At 43.5% G+C, this 25,302-nt stretch overlaps 1 non-coding gene and 2 pseudogenes across 1 annotated transcript; all 3 read left to right on the top strand.

Annotated features, from left to right (window-relative positions):
• Window positions 1-8,008: 8,008 nt before the first annotated feature.
• Window positions 8,009-8,078, top strand: LOC119038006 (uncharacterized; annotated as a pseudogene).
• A 3,641-nt stretch (window positions 8,079-11,719) lies between these two features.
• Window positions 11,720-11,791, top strand: LOC119038005 (small nucleolar RNA SNORD113/SNORD114 family). The gene has a single exon (XR_005080335.1). It is a non-coding gene; the product is annotated as a small nucleolar RNA SNORD113/SNORD114 family (small nucleolar RNA).
• An 877-nt stretch (window positions 11,792-12,668) lies between these two features.
• Window positions 12,669-12,725, top strand: LOC119038009 (uncharacterized; annotated as a pseudogene).
• The last annotated feature ends 12,577 nt before the right edge of the window (window positions 12,726-25,302 follow it).

Here is a 25,302-nt window from a genome sequence, read left to right as displayed (position 1 = left end):
ATGAAAAGGGTGAGACACTTGAAGCCATGAAAATATGTGGTTAGGCAAGAATTATTCCTAATATAGCTTGGAACCACTGGAGTTAATTTAGCATAAATGGGCCAAGGGGTTATGTTTTGGGGGTAAGAATGGTAATGCTGAGGATATGTAATATTCTGCATTCTTGCTTGGAGTCAGCCGTAAGTGTGAGTGGGTCATTCAGAGAAAGAAATAATCACCCTCCAAAGTTAAGTGCCTAAATGGCTAAGAAAATGCAATGAGAAATACACACTTTCATGGCAAGGTTGCCTCATTGTTTTATCTCTGTTGTTCACACTCAGAGTGGCTACACCAAGCTGAGTCATGACCTCTACCATGGCCAAGGACCCCGTGTGAGGTGCGTGGGGACCAACAGGAGTCGGTGTGGGTGAGCTGTTTAAGAACATGCCCTTTCCTGCTAAACCGTGGCCCATGGTGGGCTCCGCGTGGGACGTGTGGCCTTGGTGGGTTCGTGCCAACCACCATTGTTAGTGGCAAGAAGGGGACTTGAGAGCCTTGTTTTGGGGTTATTGTGATTATGTAAATTTATTTTGTTATTAGTCAATTGAAAAGTTAATAAATCAAGATACAGACATGACTGAGGGGAAAGAGGACAAATCCTGACAGTGATGGGCAGCTGGTGGTGCGCAAGACACGGGACGTGCCGGGACTCCGAGGGACGACGCAGGAGAGACCGAGTCTGTCCTCTCTGTCGGGAGCGATCCTCCGGGCAGGTCAGGAGCACAAAGATCTTCTCTCTGGGCTTCTGGGCTTCATTAATTTCTGTTGTATTATTATGCAAGAGTCAACAACTAATCCATACAATTACATAAATGAATAATGATGAGGACTGTGAAGCATCAACAATGATGAAAATATAAGGGGACACAATGCCATTATCATAACCAGGAAGTACTAATGTCTCTTAGGGGATAAACAGATGGAGGGTGTGTGACCTCTTTGCCCAATTGTCATATACAGAGGGACAGCGACAGTGGAATTGCTGTGGAGCAGGGGTGAGTCCCACGCTGTTCTTTTTTGGAGAAGAGATGTAATTTTTAGCATCAACTAGCAAACGTTTATGGCTTAAGAAGACGAGAGGTGGAAAGTGATGGTCTCCAGAGAGAAGGTGCCTTTCATCGTCTGCTCCGCGTTGTGCTTCTCCGGGTGGACGGATGCTCGATGGTCTGTAAGGTCCTGCCGCGGTCCCCGTGCTTGAAAGCGGTGCGGTGGCCTCTGCGTGGGGACCACCGTGAGTCAGTGCCATTTCTAGTTGAGCTTTGGGTGGCTTGCCCAAGGGTGTTGACTGTGTAAAGACCTGTGAAACATAATCACAAAAACCAACCGTAGCCTCATGATGAAGCTGGTGTTGATAGAAAGCGTGAGGTTGGTTAATGGGTAAGTTAAACATGGAGGCCAAGCACGGGAAGAGCTGTGGCCTCTGTAGGGAATAATTCTGCAGACAGATGTTGGGCAATTTCAAGAAACTTGTAGGGTTTTTGTGATGGGTGAATTTATTCTGTGATTATTGGTGAATTATTGAACTAACCTAAAAAGATGAGGAGTAAGAGGACAAAACCTTAACCAATGATCGTGACTAGTGACACATTTGGTAAATATGTGTCTGGACCTTCGGGGTCCAAATATTAGTACAAAAACGTCAGTGGCAGAATTCACGAACAAATGAGTAAGACGAAAAGGGCGAAGCATCATTTATTGCTAAACTGTAATAAATAAAATTGATATTCATAGGTTGGAATAAGTAATAAATACAGCAGGTGTATTCTGTCTTGCCTATGTGTGATATAGGCCATAGACAGTGATTAGCAATACTTACAATTTTGACATTTGATTGAAGAGAAAAATACTTATTGCTAGTCCTCACTGAAATACCCAAAGGACTAGGTACATGAATGGAGGCAGCGGTGGGCCAATGGAGAGTCGGTCTCAGTGTTCGTATCAGCTTCTCTGCTTGTACTTCTCAGGGCAGGTGCTGAGCAGGTGTCCACTTCTGCCGTCGTCAAGACGGTCATGCGGCCTCTGTGTCGAGAAAGAGACCCACGTGAGTAACAAATGGCCAAAGATCTTGGCTTCCTCCAGGTCACTAGGTTATGGGTTTGACAGTATTTCTAAAATTATTAAATTAATCAGAAGTTAATTATTGCCCAATAATAAATCTGATGGGAAACATGGTGATTGCTTGGGAACGTCACACTGAGCTTGATTCCCAGAGGAGGAGGTTGGTCCACGTGGGAAGTGGTTGTACAGACGGATGCCAGAGAGGACCTTCCCCTTGTTTTACTTGTTGTGAATCCTGCACTTATTTTGTTATCATCGAGTAATTAGTGATTTTGTGGATATACACACAGACTTGAAGGAACAGAAAAGAGACAGAATCGTGGGCCAGGGAGGAAGATGGCGGGGGATGAGTCCTGGGGATGAAAAAGGACTGTAACTGCAACCTGACGCAACGCATCATGTGGTGAGTCCAGTCCTGCTTTGGAGATGACGATGCAGACAGACATCAGAAACGTATGAAGGTCATGTTCTTATTGGGGGTTTGTAGACTTAGATGCATTATCGTTGACGAATCAATGATAGACTCATCGGAGAGAGATAAATAAATAGATAAGGGAGAACACGGCCGTGCTGGACCTCCACCGGCGCCAGGCTGTGTAGGATCCTGTGTTTGCCTTCGTTTCCGCTCATTTGTATTCTGCTCATATAACTGAGCCAGTGAACATACCAATACACACGTTACAAGTGGGGAGGATGGGGCGAGGCATTGTCCATTGATAAAACTGTGGGGTCTGGTAGGAAACACTATTATGACACCGCAAACCCCAAAGATGAATGGAAAGAAGCAGCACGAGATGCTGCTCTTTTGGGTGAATTTGGTGCGGGCAGCCACAGGAGCCACATTCATTTCCTGCGAGTGGTGGTGTTGATGGCGTTCAGTCGCTTAAGAGGAAGTGAAGTAGATACGATCACAGGTTACTAACCACCTGCATGGCTGACTTAGTGACGGTGGCACCAGGGCCCCTGGAGATGATGTCCCAATCTCTTCCGTGGCTCTGCTGTGCTCTGTGCTCTGTAGGTTGGACGCGCCCAGCTGCCACGTGATGTCCATGGTCGGGGCTCTGAGACTGTGGCCTTTGCGTGCTCGGAGACCCCCGTGAGTAGTAACCAATGTTTCTGTTTAAGTGTTTTCCTTTTTTCAGAAAGGGTTTTCACTGTGTTACTCTAAAGTGTTAATATAATCAAAGAGGACGAGACATGTCCATGTTAAGTATCAGAGTAACAGGAAACACTGCACTGATTGATCCATGCAAATCCATATATGAGAGCTCACGAAAGGGACTGGGTGTTCCTGGAAGCGGTCGTGTAGATGGTGAATTATTGAACTAACCTGAAAAGATGAGGAATAAGAGGGCAAAACCTTAACCAATGAACTCGTCAAGAGTCTTATTCTTGTTTTTTTGTGACTTATGTTTCTTTATTAATGAACTAGACAGCAAACAGATGTGGATAACAGAGACCAAAGGCCAGTCTTGGACCCACAACAACCCGCAGGCCACGAGGGGCCTGCAGCCCTCACGGGGGGCGAGCAGGGCACGTGCCTGTTAGGACAGGGGCCTGCAGGCGGATGTCGGGGAGACAGCAGGCACTTGCTCTTGCCTTGGAGTTCATGAATTTTAAAAATATGATTATTAAAGATTTCATGGCCCAATAAATAGGCAAATGTACAAACGAATAAAAATGACGAGAGTGACACTTTGTTCATCAATAAAAGATGTAATAATGAAAATGAATATCAATAGACGGGGAAAAGGGTGAACAGACGGCCACATGGATTAAATGTGTGATGTGGCTGAGCCCACACGGACAGGTAATGACGGTTGTGCTACACCGGGAATTAGTCTGACGTTCAGTTTATTAAGGGAACGATAAATAAATATTACCAGAAGTTAATAAATGCCCAGATGAATCTGTAAACGAGGAGTGGAAAATACTGCGAAATGGAGGAAATGTCTCTGTAGTTGAATTTTAAAAATGCGGTCCGATTACTTGTCACATCTGGACAACCTGTTGTTGTGCCTTTTTACGATGGCCAATGTGCCTGAATGCATTTATGTATTTCTACCTTTGGTGCTGCTTTGTATTCTCCCATTTCCCTCCCTTCCCAGTTTACTTGTGACTAGTTCTGTTTGTTCGTTTATTAGTTTAACTATTTTCTCTACTAATTTGATATATATTCTTTCTAATTATATGCCTGTAGGGGATATTTTAAAATTTTAACGAGTAGATCTACATTAAATTATAAAAGCAATTAATGTCTGTTTTTGCAGTGTCTCCTTGCACTTTTCAGAATGAGCGCCCGGGGGTGACTTCCGCCTCTGGGGGGTTGACTACATCATCTGCTGTCAGAAAAGAGACCAGCGTGAATGCTCGTCCACAAGCTTACCTTGGCCTGGATGATTTTTCAGAAGCGCAGTCATGGTATTATTATAAAGGAGCAAATGTAATAAAAGTTAGCTGTGGGTCGGTGACAAGTAAGGAGCATTACACTGATTAGCTGATCATTTGCACCATGGAGGCCAATCAATGAAAAAGAAATGAGCTGTGTGTACACAAACGAGGCTTATTGAAAGGTCTTTTTCTTGTGATTTCACGAGTCAGGTACTTATTTTTATTATTATCGAGTTAGTGATTTCATCATTACAAATGCAGAAATGAAGGAGGATGAAGAGACCTGTAAATGGACCAATGACGATGACTGGTCAGGCAGGAGTCGTTCTTCGGTGGACACTAGATGTCCATTGCTCTTGAGTCCACGAGCGACAGAATCTAGTTTACCTTCCGTTGTAAATGACCCTGTGGGTCGACATCAGGAATATACAAAGATCGTATTCTTATTTTGAGTTTATAGATGTAGATTTATTGTTATCAATGAATCAGTAGTCAAACTATTAAGAATGTAATCAATAGCTGATGAGAAGAGAGTGAAACACTGTTCTGCTGGGAACGTGTGTAGTGAGGCAAGAATGTTTTTAGTAAAATTAAAATCACACTTACGAAGCAGTAGTGGAAGAGACATTTGCCCTTGTGCCTGAGAACCACGTGGACACTGATGAGTGATACTCAGAATCATTGCTCTGGGTCAGTGTTGAGTTCAAGATTTTCTTTCGTTAAGAGAAAATATACCGCATTATAAAACATTAATGAATGTGTAAATAAAGGGATAAAATGCAGAAAACAAGAATCAGTGGAGAGAAAGTTCTAATTTTTTTAAGGATATATGCAGTTTTTTTTTTTATTATTGTCCCTCGGTTACAGCTGTCCCACCTTTTTCCACATTGCTCTCCCCTGCCCGCCCCCCCCCGCGTCAGCCCCCACCCCCTTGCCTGTGACCTTGAGTCCTCTGTTCATGTTCCTTGTTTTTCATCATCTGCTTTGCTCTGTACTCTGTAGCATGGACGCTCTCCAGCTGATGTGGGCACCTCCCATCGTCACGGGCTCCCTGGCTACATGCGGGGTCAGGAGGGCGGGGACCGTGTGAGTAAGTCAGAGTTCTTGTCTTAGTTTTACTACTCGAAGGATTTCACTGTGTTATTGAAACTGTGAAATGTAATCAATGAGATCCAAATGGCCCACTGAGAAGTACAGGATTAATATGAAGCACTGCACTGATTAATGAACGTAGTAAAAATTGAATAAGTAATGAGATATTGATATGAAAATAATTCTAAATCTATATGAGGGAAGTCTAGATTCCTCATGGGTTTCTGTGCATAATCATTTTTTACAAATTATAATTACTGAATTAACTGATCAATAAATAATTGTAATTACTGAATTAGCTGGTCAATAAATGAATAATAATCCTACTGCATGAGAAAGGAGGTCCAGTGTGGATCAACGGTGACTCCTGGTGGCATGTGCAGTGACCCGGTGTCCGGAACCCTCATGTCCAGCACATGTGGAATCCGGTCCATCGTTTCTACTGGGAGAGACCCTGTAGGCAGAGTGAGGGACCACACGCGTGGGTACAGGTCCTCATGTGTGTACGTTTTCCTGTTTTCACAATTGGATCAGTGACATGGTCGGCATAAATGTGTGTAAATGAGTAAAAATGAACACCATGAAGCCTTGTCCAATTACAGAGATTTATGATCAGGCAAAATTACTCTAAGAGAGTCAATATTAATGTATATTGGAAAGACCAGTATTGATCAGGAAAGCAGTAGTGTAAGGGTGAAACCCTGTGGCTAAGGACGTTAGACATTGTTGAGTAAGACTCAGTGTTTGTGTGCCGTGTCAGGGGCAAGATCCCAACGCTGTTCACTTACTAGAAGATAAAATAAGTGAACTTCAGTCAAGATGGGGGCAGAGGTAAGTGCACTTGGCCTCCTGGCACAACCATAGGAAGAGTTAGAACTAGACCTCAAACTCCAAACAAAAACACCCAGAGAGGAGAGGGGTTGGGGAACCAGGTAAAAGGTGAAGGGACTGAGAAGTACAGATCAGTGGTTACAACGTAGTCACAGGGTGTCACCTACCGTGTAGGGAATACAGCCAACAGCACTGTGATGACTGAGTCTGATGCCACTGGTCATAGAAACATTAGGGGGACATTGTGTAAAGTATGTGATTGTCTAACCACTAAGCTGTATACCTGAAAGCAATACAAAAATAAAACTCAAATTGAAAAACCCAGTAAGAAAACTGTATGTCCACAAACACACACCCATGTGTCTCGTTCACCAGGTTGAGCAAACAGAGAAGGAAGCAGAGGGAGGCCCACGGCATTACTGTGCTTGTGTAAAGTCTTAAAGCTGGCAAGCCCAGCAATCATAGTGTTTCAGAGACGGTGAAACTGTTTAGAGTAGGGTGGAGACTATGATTTGAAAACAAACAAATAAAAATAGGTAACATTGATAAGAATTTGAGATCATCTATTTCAGCATGATTCCATAGAAGGTAGTGAAAGATATTCAGATGTGTTGTTCTTTGGTGTTTGTTAATCATGTATTATTTTACAAGTGTGCTGAAGTAATGATTTAATTGACACGAATATGCAAATGGATGAACTAAAAGTGAGCCTTTAAGGAACCGTGATAACGACCTCTGAGTCTCGGGGGAGGAATAATAATGTATGTCTGGGATCTGAGGCCCAACACCAACCAGGCTGTACTTTCTCTGCTTATTCGATCCAACTTACAGATGTTAAGGACGCATAAAAATCATGTTCTTACTTTGGGTTAATGGATTTAGATAGATTTTTATTAATGGATCAACAATAACATTAGTAAAAATATATAAATCATAGTTGCAGAAGAAAGAGTGCATTATCTAACTATAAACACACATGAGGAGGTAAGAAATAGTAATAAAAATTGTGAACACTGATACCCATTAAGAAATAAATGGATCAGGGGCAGCACCTCTGTGGACGGAGTCAGAGGACATGAATAATTAAGAGTTAATTTTGTTGTTCTGGGTCAGTCTCAACTTTGAGGTTGCCTTTTGGCTAAAAGAAAAAATAATGTTCGTTATGAAAAATTTATAAACATTCTAAATGACTGAGTAAAGAAGTTGTGGAAATGGAGACTCCGTGGGAGTAAAAATGTGATTCATTGGTTTTCCATGCCTGCCTGTGCTTTGCGCTTTCAGAATGGAGCCATAAAGTGCGTCCTGTTTTGGAGGCTCAGATGGCGCATCTGTGAGGGGCGCACGGACCGATGTGAGTAACGGTCCAAGTTCTCGTCTTGATTTCAGGGACCTTCCTTTTGCAGTGTTCCGTTTGTTACTCAAAAGTTTCCTGTAGAGTCGTAGGCCAACTGCAGTTCATTGGCAAATATGGAAGTTTATGTGCGTTATATTGATTCATGTATGGGTTTTTGTGAAGCACAGGGTTTTCAAATTCTTAGTGAGTTTTTGAGCTAGTCAATGGATAATGTAGAAATGAATGAAGAAGCAGGGTCAATGCTGGATCAGTGATGACCACTGGTGGCGTCTGAGTCACGCACAATGACTACATGTCCAACTCTGAGGTCCAACAGAGGCGCGGCGTGGCCGCCGTCCTGTTTGAGGTGGTTCTGCACACAGAGGGCAGGAATGCACAAAGGTCTGGTTTTTCTTCTTCATGTTCATGCGCTTTGTTTCTATTTTTACAATTGGATCAATCCAATCAATCAATCAATCAATAAAGATGAAGGGGTGAAATATTGTCCACTTAAAAAAATAGGTGGTGAGGCAAGGGGTAGGATTCATGCACATTTAAAATGCAAGGGTGTCAGTTTTTGATGAAGGATGCTATAGCTATTGGTAAGTAATAGTGAATGTTTATACTCTCTCGGTGGCTGGGTCGATATTGTTTGTTTACTTAGAGAAAATAAAATACACATTACTTCAGTTCACAGCTTGGTAATGATTGGCTCACTGGGAGTTGGAACTCAGGGAGTTACGAATGTAATCTCATTCTTTTTCCATCCCCTGTGTGGCTCCCCCACTCAGGATGGCTGCGTTCGGGCTGATGGAAGCGCGTTCCCCGGGGGCTCGAGCTTTGTGGCTGCCTCTCTGTGTAGAGGGTGGAGATTAATGTGAGTGACAGGAAACGTTACTTTCTGGGGCTAAGTGTTTTTTTAAAGTCAGTCACCGAATTATTAGAAAGCACAACATACAATGGAAGGAGGCAGCGTTTCTCAGTGATGGGTAATGGGGTAGAAGAGTTGTTACAGTGACTCATTCACGCATCGAAACCTGAGGATAATTAACGAAAGAGATACACTGATGTGAGATAACCTCTGTGCACATCAGGGACGTACAAGTGCTTCTGGAGTTTTTGTGAATGACAGGCTTGTGAAAATTATTTGTGAAGTAATGAATTAGCAAATAAACAATTAGAGATGAATGAAGGAAGTGACATTGGGTCAGATATCGGTGGTGTCTGCAACTGGATGAATGTGAGAATGAATGAATGACTAGATATATAAAGGAGTGTAGCATTGTCCAATTGTAAAAATATGTGATTTTGCAAGAAATACTGGGGACTTATTATGAACACCCTGGAGTGTGATTAGAAGGCAGTGGCACATGACTGTGACTTCTGCAAGGGTGACGTGAGTCTCAGACAATGTTCAGATTCTGGGTCAGTTTGCAGGACCACCATTACTCTCTTTGTTAAGGGGAAAATTATTTCATGATTGCCCAGGGGCTGAATAAGTGAGAGATAAAAAGCAAAGGTCAATGGTGGGAATGTCTCAACTATTTTTATCATCTTCTCTGCTTTATCCTCCCCAGAATGGAAAAATTCCACCTGCTTTCAGGATTCTGTCTTGACCGAGAGCCCTGGGGTGACATTTCAGTTCTGGGATCTGGGAGACCAGTGTGAGTAGCAGTCAGGTTCTTATCTTGTTCCGTTGGTGTGTCTGTGGGTAATCACTGTTTTAGCTAAAAATAGGAAATGTCATTAAGGGAGCTGAACTGGGTCCTAGGGACAAATACGGTTTAATGGAAAGAATAGCACTGATTAAATTACTAATGAAAAGCAAGATAATGAATGATTCTATGTACATATTGAGGATATCAGTGCCTTTCTCGGCCTTTTGCAAATCATGTAGTTTTAAAATTACAGTTAGTGAGTTCGTGGATTAACAATGGTCACTGTTTGCACACGAGTTGTGTACGATGGTTACCATCTCTGGACCCCGGGGAGCCACCACGAAGGTCATCTCGTCCACTTCTGCACGTTAAAGGGGACCTCTATACAGATGCTAGGAAATTGAAGGATTTTGTTCCTAGTCTTGTTGCCCATGAATTTTAAAAATTAATTGATAAAAGTATTCGTGGTAGAGTAAATAAACAAGTGTACAAATGAATAACGATGAAGAGGTTGAAGTATTTTTCTTTGGGAAATACTCAGCGAGGTAATGTGTATTCATATCCTTCAGAGTGGGTCTAAGAGGACCAAGCGGACCACATCAGCGGCGAAGGTCGATAGAGATAATGGAATGTTGTCGTCAGTGTTTGCCTGATTCAGATGCAAGGTGTAAGTGTATTTTTAAGATAAATATACATAAATATTTTCACAAGTGCATCAGTGCCTGAATGGCTGTGCAGTGGCGGTAGAATGTGTGTATGGGTCAGCGGAGACAGGGTCGCCCCCTCCCCCTCAGTGCGGGTCTCTGCGGAGCAGGTGCTCAGCCGACGGCGCTCTGTCGCAGTCAAGGCTGAATGTCACGTTCTCTTTGTTTCGGGAAGGGAACCAAGGCGAGTCAGAGTCATATTTTGTTCTGGGTTGGGCCACTTGTTTAATGATAACATATTCATGGTATCATTAAAAAGTAACAAATAATAAAAAAAGTTAACTATAGCCCAGCAATAAATATGATATAAAAATATTCTGTTGATTAACTTAGTATGTAGCGTTGAGGATGATTGATGAAAGACATCTAATGTAGGCTGGTGAAGATTCTACAGCAGAAGTTAGGCATGTTCAAATGCCTTATTCCTTAGTGTTTTGGAATCATAGGTTTATTTTATTGTTCTTAGTGAATTAATGATCTTGTTGATAACAACTGGAGAAACAAGTGAAGAAAAACAGGACCTTCAATGCACCAGTGGTGACAACTGGTGGCGGGTACGTCACAGACAGTGAATGACAGGTGTCTGGATACCCGAGGCCCATCGCGATAGTAGTCTTCTCTCTGCTGTGTTCTCTCCCGCAGACAGATGTTAGAAAGATGCAAAGATCACGTCCTTATTTTGAGTTTGTGGGCTTAGATTTGTTATAACGGATCAGTAGTAGAATCAGTAAAGACAGGTGAAAACCAATTAATAGGTAAAGGCGAAATAGGTACTATCCACCTATGAACATACATGGTGAGGCAGGGAGTGTTAATAATGTTGAAAATGCTGGTGCCTGTGATGGGATCAGAGACCCAGGTGTCACCCCGGGCTCGTGTCAGCGCAGATCAGGAAGAGCTGTTCGCTTGTCCAGGGTCGTCATCAGGCGAAGAGGAAAATGCACTGGCGTCGTGAATGATCCGTACGCACCTGCATGAGTCGGCAGAAGGGGGAAGGCAGAGGTCAGCGGAGTCAGGATGCCCCGCCCCCACTGGTGGCACGCCCTCCGACTGCCCCTTGGTGTTGCCGGCACCGAGACCTATGTGAGTAGGAGTCCAAACGCTTGTCTTGGTTTCAACCTTGTTTTCTAAGGATACTTATTTTTTAAAAATATTTTATTTATTTATTCTTAGAGAGAGGGGATGGGAAGGAGAAAGAGTGGGAGAGAAACATCAATGTGTGGTTGCCTCCCACGTGTCCCCTACTGGGGACCTGGCCTGCAACTCAGGCCTGTGCCCTGACTGGGAATCAAACCAGTGACCCTTTGCTTCACAGGCCTGTGCTCAATGCACTGAGCCACTCCAGCCAGGGCATATTTTTAAGAAGTGCCGTATGGAGTCCAGATTTGTGAACGATAGCCCAGTTTCAACTATTGAGTTAATGAGACATTCTATTAATTATTACATACATGAAATTTAATATAATAATTATTGATGTGAAAATGAGTCTATATGCAGATGGAGAATATCATTACCTTCTTGAGTGCTGTGAATAATAGCATTTAAAATTACTATTAGTAAATTAATGAATTAGTCAATAAACAGTGTAGAAATGATTGAAGGAAAAGCAGTATTGGATCAATGATGACCAAGGGTGGCGTATGAGTCGTAGACTGTGACTACGTATCTGGAACTCTGAGGTCCAATATAAAAGAAAACTAGTCTATTTTTATAGTTGGATCAATGAAATAATCAATGAAAAAATATGAAATAAAGATGAAGGTGGTGAAATATTGTCTGATTATAAAAATAGGTGGCCAGGCAAGGGCTAGTATCAATGTATGTGCCGAGCCCTGACATTGACAAGGGGTGATGTGGCACAAGGTCATGACTCTGGGACCCAAACTGGTGGCGATATTGATAAGTAGTAGCTGGTGTTCCTGTCTGTCAGGTCAACATCATTGACTCACTTAGGAGAAAATACACGGGGATCGTAATACACCGATTACGTACATGAGTAAATGCAGGACAGGCGAGACGCAGTGACCAATGGCGTGCCGTCCAAACCTTTGGTACTATCTGTTTTGTCCTGTACTCCTCAGATTGGCCGAGTCTGGGTGACTTCAGCCTCGTCCATGGTCAGGAGCTGGATGGCTGCCTCCGTGAGAAGACAGATGTTAATGTGAGTAACAGGAAAAATCATTTTCTTGATTTCCATGGTTTTTAAGAAGATAACTTACTGTATTATTAGGAAGTCTGCAATATAATTAAAGATGGCCACTGCCTCTCAGTGATAAGCACGGGATATATGAAATATTGTATTGATTTAATCCAGTGGAAACTGATAATTAATGAAAGAGAGACATTGATGTGAGAATATTTCACACTTTTTATTAATACAGGGAACTTCCTGAGACAAAACACCAGAACACTCTATGTACAGAGTGTCTCTACTCTATGTACAGAATAGAGATATAAAGACTCTTCTAGGGTTTTTTTAATCAGTGTTTAGAAATCATTGTTAGTAAAGTAATGATTTAATCAATAGACCTATAGAAGTGACTGAAGGAAAAGAGACAACACTGGACCGATGATGACCACTGGTGGTGTGTGAGACATGCACAGTGAGGACGTGTCCAACTCTGGGCTCCCACACGTGAGCACAGAGCTCACGCCATTGGGTAAAGAGATCCCGTGGACAGATGTCTGGAATGCACAAGGATCTTGGCTTTGGTCTTAGTCTTCATTGCCGTTGCGTTCTATTATTATAATTGGATAAATGTGTGAGAATCTATAAATCTATCAATGAATAACGATGAGTGCAATGGAGCATTGTCTAATTATAAAATTATGTGATTGTGCAAGAAATACTATTGATCCATTATGAAAACCCTGATGTTCTATTAGAAATCAATAGTCCATGACTGTCCCCTGTATAAGGATGACAAACAGGGTAAGTCACAGACAGGGTTCAGGTTCTGGGCCAGTTCACAGCATTGACGTTGCTCTTTTCCTTAAGGAAAAAAACACTTGTCCCATTAATGGTTGCTCAGACTGCTGGCTAAACAAAATGAGAAAAGCAGGGGGCAACGGTGAGGATGTGTCAGCTATTTTTATCACTTGCTTTATGCCTCTCAGGATGGACACCGGACCTCACCGAAGGACTCCGCCCTGATCAGGGGCCTTGGAGTTGGCCGCAGTGAGTGACAGTGAAAGTTCTTGCCTTGGTTCTGGTGTTGCGTCTCAGGAAGTTCTATGGGATTCATAGGGGGCATTATATTGAGTAAAACACATTTAAAAACAGTATAAGGATGGAGATAATGATGCGGGAACGTTTCTTGATACATAGTAGGGATGTTAAGGTCTTGTTGAGCTTTGGGGGGGTCATAGAGTTTTACATTTTTCATTAGTGAATTAATGAACTAATTACTAAGCCATGCGGAAATGAATGAAGGCGAAGCGGTCTTCTGGGTCAGTGGTGATGATGGCCATCGTCTGAGGCACAGAGGATGACCGCTGCGTGTCGGGGGTTCGACACAAACGGTGAGGTCCTCAGTGTGCGTTTTCATGCCTGTGGAGAGTTGGGTCAGCAACTGATCAGTGAAGAAATCTATAAAAATAAAGCCGAATGGTCGTTGCCTTGTGCAACTCCAAGCGTGTGTGGGTGGCGGTAAATCCTATGGCTATAATTTGAAAATGTGAAGTCTGAAGGGAAGTAAACGGAACGTGACTGTTGAAAGGTGCTGTGTGGCCAGGGTCAGTTATAGACAGTGTTTATGTTCTGGGGCGGAGGGAAGTTCAAAGCACTTTGTTTTCACGAAAGACAATGAGGTGAAGAGACTTCAGTGACATGCCTGCATCCTCCTCGAAGGATGTAACCTGAGGGTCAGTGGAAGGAAGTCTCTGTTGTCATCATCTGCGCTGTCCTGTCCTCCTTGGGATGGACGCCCTCCAGCTGAACGTGACATTTCCCCACGGTCCTGGGCTCTCCGTTTCCGTCTGCGTTGCAGGAGGGTGGACACCATGTGAGTAATGGTCAAAGTCATTGTCTCAGCTTGAGTGGTTTGTTTACGGATGTGCACTGGGTTTTCCAAAAGTGATTAGATGTGACCAGAGAAGGTGGAAATAGTCCATTGTAAAATATCCAGTTTATTAGAAGCACTTTACTGCTAATCTGTAAATAGAATGCAGAAATCAGCATATTCTGTGTGGAAATGATTTTACTGATTTTTAAAAATTAATTAATAAATGTTTACGAGACTGGAAAGATGGAGGGAGGGGCAGTCAGGGGTCCGTGGCAATGACCGGAGGACAGTGGCTCTGATGCGCCTGGAACTCTGCTGTCCACACTGAAGGCCCCGCGTCATTCCCCGCGTGTCCAGGGGTCCTGCAGACGGGGGTCGGGCGCACACGTCTGTGTCGGTCTTGGATTCACGAGTTAGTCATACTTAACAACGTGTAAAAAATAAATGTATAAGTGAAGGAAGGTGGAGAGCGTGAAGCATTATCCCTTGATTAATTAATATATAGCAAGGTAAAAGAGCATTAACGTGCATTAAAAGAATACTGAGTGGGACAAGTGTCCACTTGACCCTTTTCATTGTAAAAACAATGAAATGTAATCATCAATTATTGTCTTAGACAGTTGCAGGTTTGATGGTTATTTTATGAAGTTAAAAGTAATAACCACAAATTAATGCCTTAATGACTATACAGGTGAATGGTAACAACTATGAATAAATGGAGGGACTCTCAGCATTTTTGGCAGCTCCTCCGCTTGGCCCTCTTCAGAAGCGGTGATCAAGGTCATTTCGTCCCCTTCCGCGATCAAAACCGCCGTGTGGCCTTCGTACCAGAGACTGACGTGAGTAAAAGTCGAAGGTCTAGTTTTGGTTTGCGTCCTTGTTCAAGGCTACCTGCGGTATTATTAAAAATAATAAATATTATAAAAAGGCATCTACTAGGCAATAATAAATACAATACACAGCACTGCCGTGGTTAATTGGCGTAACGTCGAGACCGGTTGATGGAAGACATGCAACCCACGCTGGCAATGTGTCCACAGAGAGAACTTCAGGATATGCAAGTGTTACGTTTTTGAGTTCCATTTCTATTTTTTTGTTACCACTGACTTAATGAGGTAATCCTTACAAACACAGAAGCAAGTGCAGAAAAAGCAGACTTCTAACGGCCCAGTGATGGCCGTGGAGCAGTTTGAATACTGTGTGTCGAACTCTAACACCCCACGCGATGCCTTTGACAGGTGTTAAGAAAATACAATGAGTGTGTTTTTATTTTGGCTTCATAGATTTCACATTTATTATTATTAATGGGTATTTCAAACCATTAAAGAAATATGAATAATAAAGAAAAAAGGGCAAAACATTGTGCACAACTTGATCATACATGACAAGTAAAGAAATCATATAAAAAGTTGAAAACACCGAGTGCATTAAGAAACACACTGACCAGGGGTGTTATCTGCGTGGCTAGGAGCCACACAGACTTGCCTTGCAAGTGTTATGCCAGGCAAACTGAGTCAGAAAAAGTCAGGAATCAGGATTTCACTCATGTGGGATATGAAACTGACAGTAACAAATGAAGAAGGAAGAAAAACAACAACTCAGACACACAGACACCAGTGTGGCGGTTCACAGAGGAGGGGGGTGGGTAGTAGAGGGAAAGGAGGTCAAATATATGGTGACGGAGGGTGATTGGACTTTGGGTCTTGGGCACACAGTGTCATAGACAGATGACATGTTATAGAATTGTGCACTTGAAACCTGTATAATCTTATTAACCAGTGTCAACCCATTCAATTAAAAAAATAATGAAGAGAGCCCTGGCTGGTGTAGCTCAGTGGATTGAGTGCGGGCCTGTAAACCAGAGGATTGAGGTTCGATTCCCAGTCAGGGCACATGCCTGGGTTGCAGGCTGGTTCCCTGCAGGCCAGTTCCCAGCAGGGGATGCATGAAAGGCAACCATACATTGATGTTTCTCTCCCTCCCCTCTAAAGACAAATAAACAAACAAACAAACAAATAAATAAATAAAAATGAAGAGAAAATGGATTGTTTTGGGTCAGTCTCAAGTTTGAGGTCAAGAGAAAACTCTACACACGAGTTTTAAATACCTGAAGATCTCAGTCAGTGAAACGTGGAAGTGGAGATCCAGTGAGTAATAAGAGCTTAGTATTTGCTCACGTTCAACTCTGCTTTGTGCTCCTCAGAACGGACTCCCGGAGCCCAGGAAGTGTCCCTTCGGGGTGTCCCCTCCGTGACACCATGTCCACGTCTGCGGCACGGAGACCAAGGAGATGGGTAGTCGCAGTTCCTCTCTGGTTTCAGTGAGTTTTTTCCAGAGTATTTAGCATATTTCTAAAAACTGCCATACGGAATCCAGTGCATTAATACTGAATTAATATGAAATAGTATGTTGGTTATTGCTAAGAATATTGAAAATATTAATGTAAGAGGTATATTGATGAAAGAATGATTTTTAGGTATCTAATGGGGTATCAGTGTCTTCTTGGGGGCCTGGGGCATCATCCAGTTTTAAAATCACTAGTAGCGACTAGTCGATGAGCAGCGCGGAGACAGATGAAGAAAGGGAGGGTGTCCGGCCAGCGGTGCCTGGAGACGACACGTGAGTCTTCGCTGCTGCGCAGTGGGGCCTGCTCCCTCATTCCTGCTGCAGGTGGGACTTACTCTCTTAGGAGAAACTGACAGAATCCGATCCCTGTTTTCTAATTTTGGTCCATGGGTATCACAAGTGTTTTATGAAAACGATAAAAAGGAAATGAAAACAAAAAAAGCGATGCTGTCGTCAGGTGCCAGGGAGCATTTGTACAAGGTATTGTTTTTGGTTTTCGTGCTCATGCCTTTTTTCTGTTTTATAATTGGATCAATAAAATAATCAGTAAACAAATACACAGAGAAGTCCATGTGAAGGGAGTGAAATATTTTCAATTATAATTTAGGCAAGAAATTTCACTGATTTTATAGACAAATTGTTTCCGTGGACAGATGTTTGGATGAAAACAAATTGATACAAAGGTCATGTTTTTGTGTCAATTTCATAGATACCTTACTGGTAACGGAACTGACGAAGTGTTAAACAGATATTTAAAAATTTACAGAACAGGGCGAGGCAGCTAATACTACCACATGAATGTATGTGGTAGTATTAGACCATTGAAAAGACATGTAGGAGAAAGGAATGTAGCGTGGATTTCCGGTTTGGCCAGGAATCACGCGGACGCTGGCTAGTGTGAATCTGCTGTGTTGTTCTGGTCAGGCTCAGACTGAGTTTTTCGTCATGTTGGGGCAACGGCCTACATACACATTAGGACAGACGTGTCTAAACCCTGAGTCTGTGAAATGTGGTCGGCAAGGGTCAGTGTCCATCAGCCCTCCGTGGCGTGGGTCACCTGCTCTGCACCCCTCAGACACGCCTGAGCTGCTTCAGCACTGCCCACGGTCACCAGCTCTCTGGTCGCCGCTATGGGGTGGGGGTGGAGATTAATGTGAGTAATAGTCCAAGTTTTATTTTCTTGGTTAAGTGTTTTTTTAAGGTACACTGCATTATTAAAAATTGTAAAATATAATTAAATAAGGAATGTATCCCAGTGATAAATATGGGATATATGAACCATTATATTGATTAATCCACGTATGAAAAGCAGGATAATCAATCAAAGAGATATACCGATATAAAAATAATATACACAGATTAGTGATGTAATAACTCTTCTTGGGTTTGGTAAATCATAAAGCCCACATATTATTATTAGTGAATTAATGATCTAATCAACAAACTATTAGAAAGGAAGAAATCAAGGGGCTGTAGGATCGCTCACAAGTCCCGGTGGCACCGGCGTCATGGCGAGGACCGTGTGGCTGGGACTTTGAGGCCCGACACAGGGAACGCCATGTCCGTGCCACCGTGTGAAGGGCTGCAGGGGACATGTGTTGGGGACACTTGTGCATCTTCTTTTTAGTGTCAGTGTTCCTGCATTTTCACTCTATTATTATATTATAACAGGATAGAGGTGAGAATCTGTAATTGAATATATCAATAAAGATGACTGCAGTGAGGTATTGTCCAATTACAAAAATACGTGATTATCCAAAAAATCCTGTTGAGATATTATGAAAATCTGGAAGTTTAATTAGAAGGAAATGGCACATGGCTGTTCCCGCTGTGGCTGAGGGTGACACGGTCAGTGTGAGTCACCGAAGGATATTCATTGTAGTGACAAAAAGTGTGAGATAGACTCGAAGCAGGTGAATGGTTTCCTAGTCACAGGTGGGGCGTGAATATGAATTGTTATTTTGATGAATACATATAGGAAAACTGAGAATAATCAAAGGTGGAGATAGGTTGTTGTGAGAATGTGTCTAATTATCCTAAAAATGCTATGGCTTTGTTGGGTTTTTCAATACTCGGGTTCTGAAATTATGATCAGTGAGTCAGTGAATTAATCAGCCGGCAATGTGGAAATGAACAGAGACACAGTGGTCTCCCGGGTCAGCAGGGCCCCTGCGGGGGAGGGAGGCGCGAATGACGAAGGGCCCGTGTTTGGAACCCGAGGCCCACATGGGAGAAGCGGGGTCCCTGCTGCGTGAGCTGCTGTCACAGTCTCTGTGGTCCCAGTGCTCTGGCCGCCTCCTTGTGGTTGGAGTGTGGAGACACATGGAGGTCACATCAATATTTTGGCTTGAGTGGCTTGTTTGAGGGTGTTCACTGTATTATTCAAAATATTAAATATAATTAAAGAAGGCCACGTAGAGTAATATAAAGTATTGGATTGATATGAAACATTACATTGATTAACGTATAGATGTAACCTTGAGGCCAGGTTTTGAAACAATTGGTCAAAATCCTTGTCTGGGCTTCAGTGCCTTGGGTGGGGGGTAGGGTTTCCAGCATGTTACTGAAAAGTGCCGTGTGTAATAAAGGGGGTCAGCTGTAGCACCCTGGTAAGTGTTGAATTAATATGATACATAAGAATATGGTGTACTTAAATTAAAGAAAGATGTGTTGATGCGAAATAATTCTGTGTACAGAATAGGGATTTCAGGGCTGTCCTTGAATAAGTGGGTTTTTAAATGACTACTAGTGAGTTAATGAATTTGTTGATAAACACTGTAGATGTGAACAAAGACGGGCAGATCAGGTCCGTGGTGGCCGCCGGTGGCCTCTGGGTCATGTGCGGTAAGGACGTGTCTGCGGCTCTGGGGTCCAGTGGAAGCGGACCCTGGTCTTTGCCCCGGTGCAGGGGTTGCACGGACGCATCGCAGGAACACACAGGGCTCTCGCTCTGGACTTGGTGTTCTCGTGTTTTCATCATTGTAATTAGTTCAAAGAAACATACAAAGATATAAATAGACATAAATGTGAAGATGGTGATACTCTGTCCAATTATAAAAATATGGGTTAGATAAAAAGCTATTACTATGTATCAAAAACAAATATCTGTGAGGAGATATGTGCACAAAAGTGTCATTCTTTGACCAAGGATGGTGTAGTTATTGACGAGTAATAGTCAATATTCTTGTTCTCTATCAGTGGCTTATTGTTCCTGTCCTTAAGAGAAACTAAAATATAAACGATGTCAATTCAGCGCTCGCTGACTGAGCAGCTGAAAGCAAGGGGCAATCCCGAGATCACTAACGGGAGGGTCAGTCTTTCCTGTTGGTAGCTCAGCCTCGTCTTCCCTGGAGGCCCTGCCCTGGGTGGACCTGAGTGCCGGCCGCCATCAGGAGCTGTGTGGCTGCCTCTGAACTTCAAAAGCTGGAGAGCTGAATGAGCAGCACAGCTCTTTTCTCAGTTTTGTTGTCTTTTAAAAAAGGTTTTTCACTGCGTCATTAACAAGTGTGGAATGTGGCCCTTGCTGGAGCAGCTCAGTGGTCAGAGCGCTGTGCGGTCATCAAAAGGTCTCGGCCTCAGTTTCCATTCAGGGCACATGCCTGGGTTCAAGTTCACCCCCAGTCCAGGTGGGGTGCTTGCGACTCCCAGTCCCGGCACAGAATCTCTGTCTGGGTGCGTACGAGGTAACTTCTCTCGCATCCATGTTTCTCTCTCTCCCTCCTCTCTCTCTCTCTAAATCAGCAAATGAAAATGTCCTCAGGTGAGGATAAAAAGAAAATTAAATAAAAAAATTAAAAAAGAAGTTTGAAACATTATCAACGACCACCAAACATGCAAAAGGAATAATGGTGATAACGTGAGGCATTACGTTGATTAACTTTGCAGGAAATTTTGAGGTCATCAATAAAAGGTATGTATGGTTTGTGGAAAGTAATTTTGTAGACATGTTAGAGATATTCAAGAAACTTGTTTCTCTTCTGACCCCTAGGCATTTATTTTATTCTTTTTAGTGAATCGGTGACTTTGTCATGACAAATGTGCAGTTGTGAATGAAGATGATGGGGGTCAAGCCTGGATGAAGGTGACAACCAGCGCATGCACGAGTCTCAGGTGACAAGACTGTTGTATGAGGACCAGCAGTAACGGTTAAATACTGCGGTGCCGGGGGTGCAAAGCCAGGGTCAGCCCCGGCCGGTTGGCGGTACCCTCTGCCCTGCTCCGCAGTCCGTGGCCGCACGGACCTGAGCCCCATGTTTGCCTGCATAGCAGGGAGGCAGTAGTGTAAAAGTTCAGGTATTTTCTTGGGCTCAGTATTGTTCTTTAAGATTGTTCATTGGAAAGTGCGAAATCTGTTTCAGAAAGCAAGTCTAACTTGGCCATGAGCGCAGGACGCAGTGAACATGCTGTTTGTCGGTGTGCACAAGGCAAACAGGGCGATTAATGATAATGAGCGGTGCCCCGCGAGAAGAATCCTATCTGTAGGTTAGGGACGTACAGACTCTTCTTGGGTCTTTGTGAATTATAACATTCAAAAATCATTATTAGCAAAATAAGCAATAAACCCATAGAAGGGAGTGAGGGAACCGAGGGCCAGTACTGGGTCGGGGATGAGCCCTGATGGCTCAGGAGCCGCCTGCGGTGAATGGGGTTTGGGGACTCTGAGGTCAGCGGGAAAGTCAGTTCCCCACTGCCCCTGCTAGAGCCAACCCCGAAACGATGTCAGAAGTGCACGAGGCAGAATGTCGTGACTGTCCTGTGGATGCGTTCATAGATAAACAAATGGACCCCGTGCATTTCATCCATTGTCACAGTAGTACGTAGTAGTCAGCGATTAGTATCCCGAGTCAGTTGCGAGTTTGAACTTGATTTTCATGCAGAGAAGAAGAAATGTTTTACCGTAAGTTAATAAATAGCCAAATAATTGCAGAAATGGTAGATGAATGGAGATAATGTCTCCATCATGTTTTCATCAGCTCTGATTTTACCAAGAGAAGCGGAGATAAAGGGTTCTGGCCGTCAGTCAGTCAGTCAGTGCCCAAACGGCATGTGGATCGAGGGGGAACGTGAGGCAAGATAGTCTCACATATTTTATTAAAATTTTAAAGTTATTAAAAATGGTTTCCATGTTTTCCTTTTCCCCCTCTGTCTTCTACTCCACAGAACAGACCACTGGGACCCCTGACCATTCTGTAGTGACCGAGACCCTGAAGGTTCCATGTGAGTCAGGGTCCGAGGTCTGCCTGTGTCAGGTGAGCTGGCAGGGCACTCGGTGGGTGACGGAAGGCTGGGCGCAGACTCAGTGCAGCCACCGATGGGCCAGCGGTGAGACTGTTCTCAGGGCAAGTTCGTGACGAGGCCCATTCACTGCAGCAGCAGCAGCAGCGGCCCTATTGGTTCTGGTGTTCGGTGGCTCACTGGAGGACGTTTATTATATTTTTATTAGAGAGAGGGGAAGAGAAGGAGAAAGAGAGGGAGAGAAACATCAGTGCGTGGTTACCTCTTGAGCACCCCCTACTGGGGACCTAGTCCACAACCCAGGCATGTGCCCTGACTGGGAATTGAACCGGCAACCCTTTGGTTCATAGCCCGTGCTCAGTCCACTGAGCTACACCAGTAAGGGCCCATTTATTATATATTTAAAGTAGGTAAGTGAATACTTTAATAAAATGGAAGCCCATTCAAGAGCCAGAGATAAGGATGTGACATAAACCATTGTTTACGATTCTCTAACGTGATTGCCTGATGTTCAGTGAATTAAAGCCTAGTCTAGGCTTTTTCATTTGCAAGCATCTCCTTACCTTCCACAGGACGGGGTGCGCCACAGCTGATGAAGGGGTTCTCCAGTCGTGGGGGTCTCTGCCCTGCCCTTGGGGAGGAGTGTGTCATGCTCTGTAAGTAGTAATGTTCTTGCATTGTGTGGTTAGTCCGTGGGTTACCATGATACCCTTAAAAAAAAGAAGAAATGTGATTAAATCTTTAAATGCCACATATAGATTCATGAGGAGAATGTGTTATGAACCAAAGTGTACAATTAATCCAATTCAGCACAAATGAAGTGCAAGAAAAAGTTAGCTTTCCCCATCCATTTCAAAACTTAAATGTTTCATTTTACGTTTCTGTCTCATTGATTTTTTCAGAAATTTTATTAAGTGTATTGGGGGGACATTGATTACTGAGATTATGTAGGTTTGAGGTGTACACTTCTCTAATACATCCTCTGTACACTGCATCGTGTATTAACCACCCAAAGTGAAGTCTCCATTTCTCAGACGTGTCCGTCCCCTTCACCCTTTTCTCCTTCCTCCCCGCCCCCTTCCCTCTGTTCGCTGCCACCCTGTTGCCCGTGTCAATGAGGTTTTTTATGTAAACATTCCTCTTCTGATAAAGACCGAGGCCATTTCTCATTTCGGGAGCCGGTTTTCCAGTTGCTGACTAGGGTAGTGGTTGATGGATGTTTGCTCCAACATCCACAAATATTTAAATTAAGTGCAGAAGAGCCGCTCCTGGACCAATGATGTAAGTGGAATGCATCTGAATGGAAATTATGATCAGCCTTTGTTGGAACCACTGAGGTCCATTGCAAAAAAGAGAAGTGGCGTGTGACTTTGGGGGATAATCTTAGGAAAGTTAAGTTGTTACTACCTAGTGTGTGGGGTGGCAGGATAATGGTGAAATGACAGGAATGGTTAACTAGATGAATCAGGGCGTAGCGCGAACCAACGCCGAGTGTGTTTTACGTCCCATTTTGTATCTGTTTTGTGTCCCAGGCCGGCTGCGTCTCGGCCGTCTCCATCCTTATTCAGTGATGGACACGTTGACCATGAAGCTCCTGGGGCCAGGAGAGCGCAGATCGGGTAAGTAATCATTTCAGCTCCTGTTCTTGGTTTGGTCATTTTGTTTATGGATTACAGTCACATCGTTTGAAAAGAACAATCGCCCTTGTGCCATCATGAGATCGAATTGGAGAAGAACATGTTCGGGCCAGTACAGATTTGTGCTGACAAGGGTCGTGGTTAATTGGTTTGGGGGAACCAAGGCCCATCAGAAAAATTGGCTCAGATGGTTTCATCTTCAGTTACGAAGAGCAGACACTTCCCAGTCCTGGTCAAAGAGCTTGTTCTTGGGTTGCTTGTATTTTCCTTTCCTTGACGAAATGAACAAAAAGTAAATGTCCTGGTAAAATGACAAGTCCACTCATGGTCAATGCTGTATTATTTATGAAACAAGGATTTGTTTAACTTGGCCTGACTATTTTATCATTCCGTGTGAGGAGGGCACGGAGAGATTTAAATACTAGTCAAATTGCTTCCACTTGTCTGGATGTAGAGTCTTCGCTGCTGACTTAACTTTAGAAAACACTGTACTGACCAACATAAGAAACAAGGAAAAATTCACAAATAAAATTAAAATGACCAAGAGTATTCCAATGAGAAAATTTCACAAAACAAGAATTCCGACCAGCCCAACTCTGCTTCTCCGAAATCCATTTAACCAGAAAGATGTAATCTGTTACGGCCCTGAGCAACAAGGATCGATGCAGATGTTAACACATCCACTCTTTACACTCCAGCGGTTTTCCGGGCACACGGACGTGGCTGCTGCTGTTGTGACTTAGCAAATCAGTCTATGAAAAAGTAAATTACATGAGGCGAAATCATGGACCAGTGATGAAAATGTGTTTTGAAACAAGGGCTGTGATTATTACAGTTCTGCACCACTGACATTTTTGATAGGAAACATTTATCTTTTTACATCTCTGTTCTAAGCGTGCACAGTCTGCGGCACTACTATGCACGTTAGACCGAAATAATTCGGATATTTTTGCATGCCTCCTAGGTGGGTTGTTTTTTTTTCCCATCTCTGGCATAAGCCCCAGTGTGCTTATGCCAAAATTAAGGTCTTAATAAATCAAGACCCGATTTTTTTGGAGATGAAGTCAGGAGGCCCTGTGCTCCCCGTTTTAAATCATTACAGTGCTTTGTTGTGGGAAAGTGTGAGCGACAAGAACTGAGGCCGAGGCAGGAATTTCGGTTCCACAAGGAAGGCCCTGCGTTGTTTGTTGGGCAGGGCCTTCAGATCTGAGCCCCACCTGGTCCCAGCCGTCAAGGAGCCCTTTGGGATCAGGTGGGGAGCTACTGATGATCCATGTCACAATTCCACAGGGTAGGGCAGGCACACGGGCTGCCCAGAGCACAGAAGGTGGGCCCTCCGATTAATCTTAAGGACCAGTCACTTGATGGAAGAGGTGACCCTTGATTCAGTGAGGAGCTCAGGGGGCTCTGAGCTCCATGACGTGGAAGCGGTCCTCGTCATTCCGCTGGGCCTGGCAGGTCGAGCAGGTGTAACACATTCATCGAGTAGTCGAATGAATGACGAGTGAAATGAAGAGTGAACGAAGCAGTGAGTCCGTGATGGAATGAGCAAAAAAAAAAAAATGAATGACCACTCGAAGGAGCACACCAGTGAGGGAATGAATTGACAGTGACTGGCGTCATAACCCAATCAATGAATGCACGCACACACGATGAAGTAGTGAATGGACGAGTCGTTGTGCAAGTACAAATTCCAAGAAAGGGACAAGTGTGTGAATGAATGAAAGTAGGTCAGTCAGTGTGTGCAGTAATGGAAGAGTGAATAAATAACTGCATCTCTGAGTTTATGAACTAACGGAGAAATGAAAATTAATTAGTAATGAGGGAATAAATGAACCAGTGAGTCAGGGAGTGAATGAATCAATGAGTCATTGAATAACCAAATGAGTTAATTGATTAATAAGTCAAAGAATGAGTAGGGGAATGAATGACTAAATCAATGAAAGAGGAAAACATCGAATGACTTAACTAATG

This window comes from Artibeus jamaicensis, unplaced genomic scaffold, assembly GCF_021234435.1.
Source record: "Artibeus jamaicensis isolate MK-2021 breed Jamaican fruit bat unplaced genomic scaffold, CSHL_Jam_final contig_444, whole genome shotgun sequence".
In the NCBI taxonomy this organism is placed as follows: Eukaryota; Metazoa; Chordata; class Mammalia; order Chiroptera; family Phyllostomidae; genus Artibeus; species Artibeus jamaicensis.
Note: the sequence above shows the minus strand (reverse complement) of the source record. Positions and strands in the feature narration are given on the sequence as shown.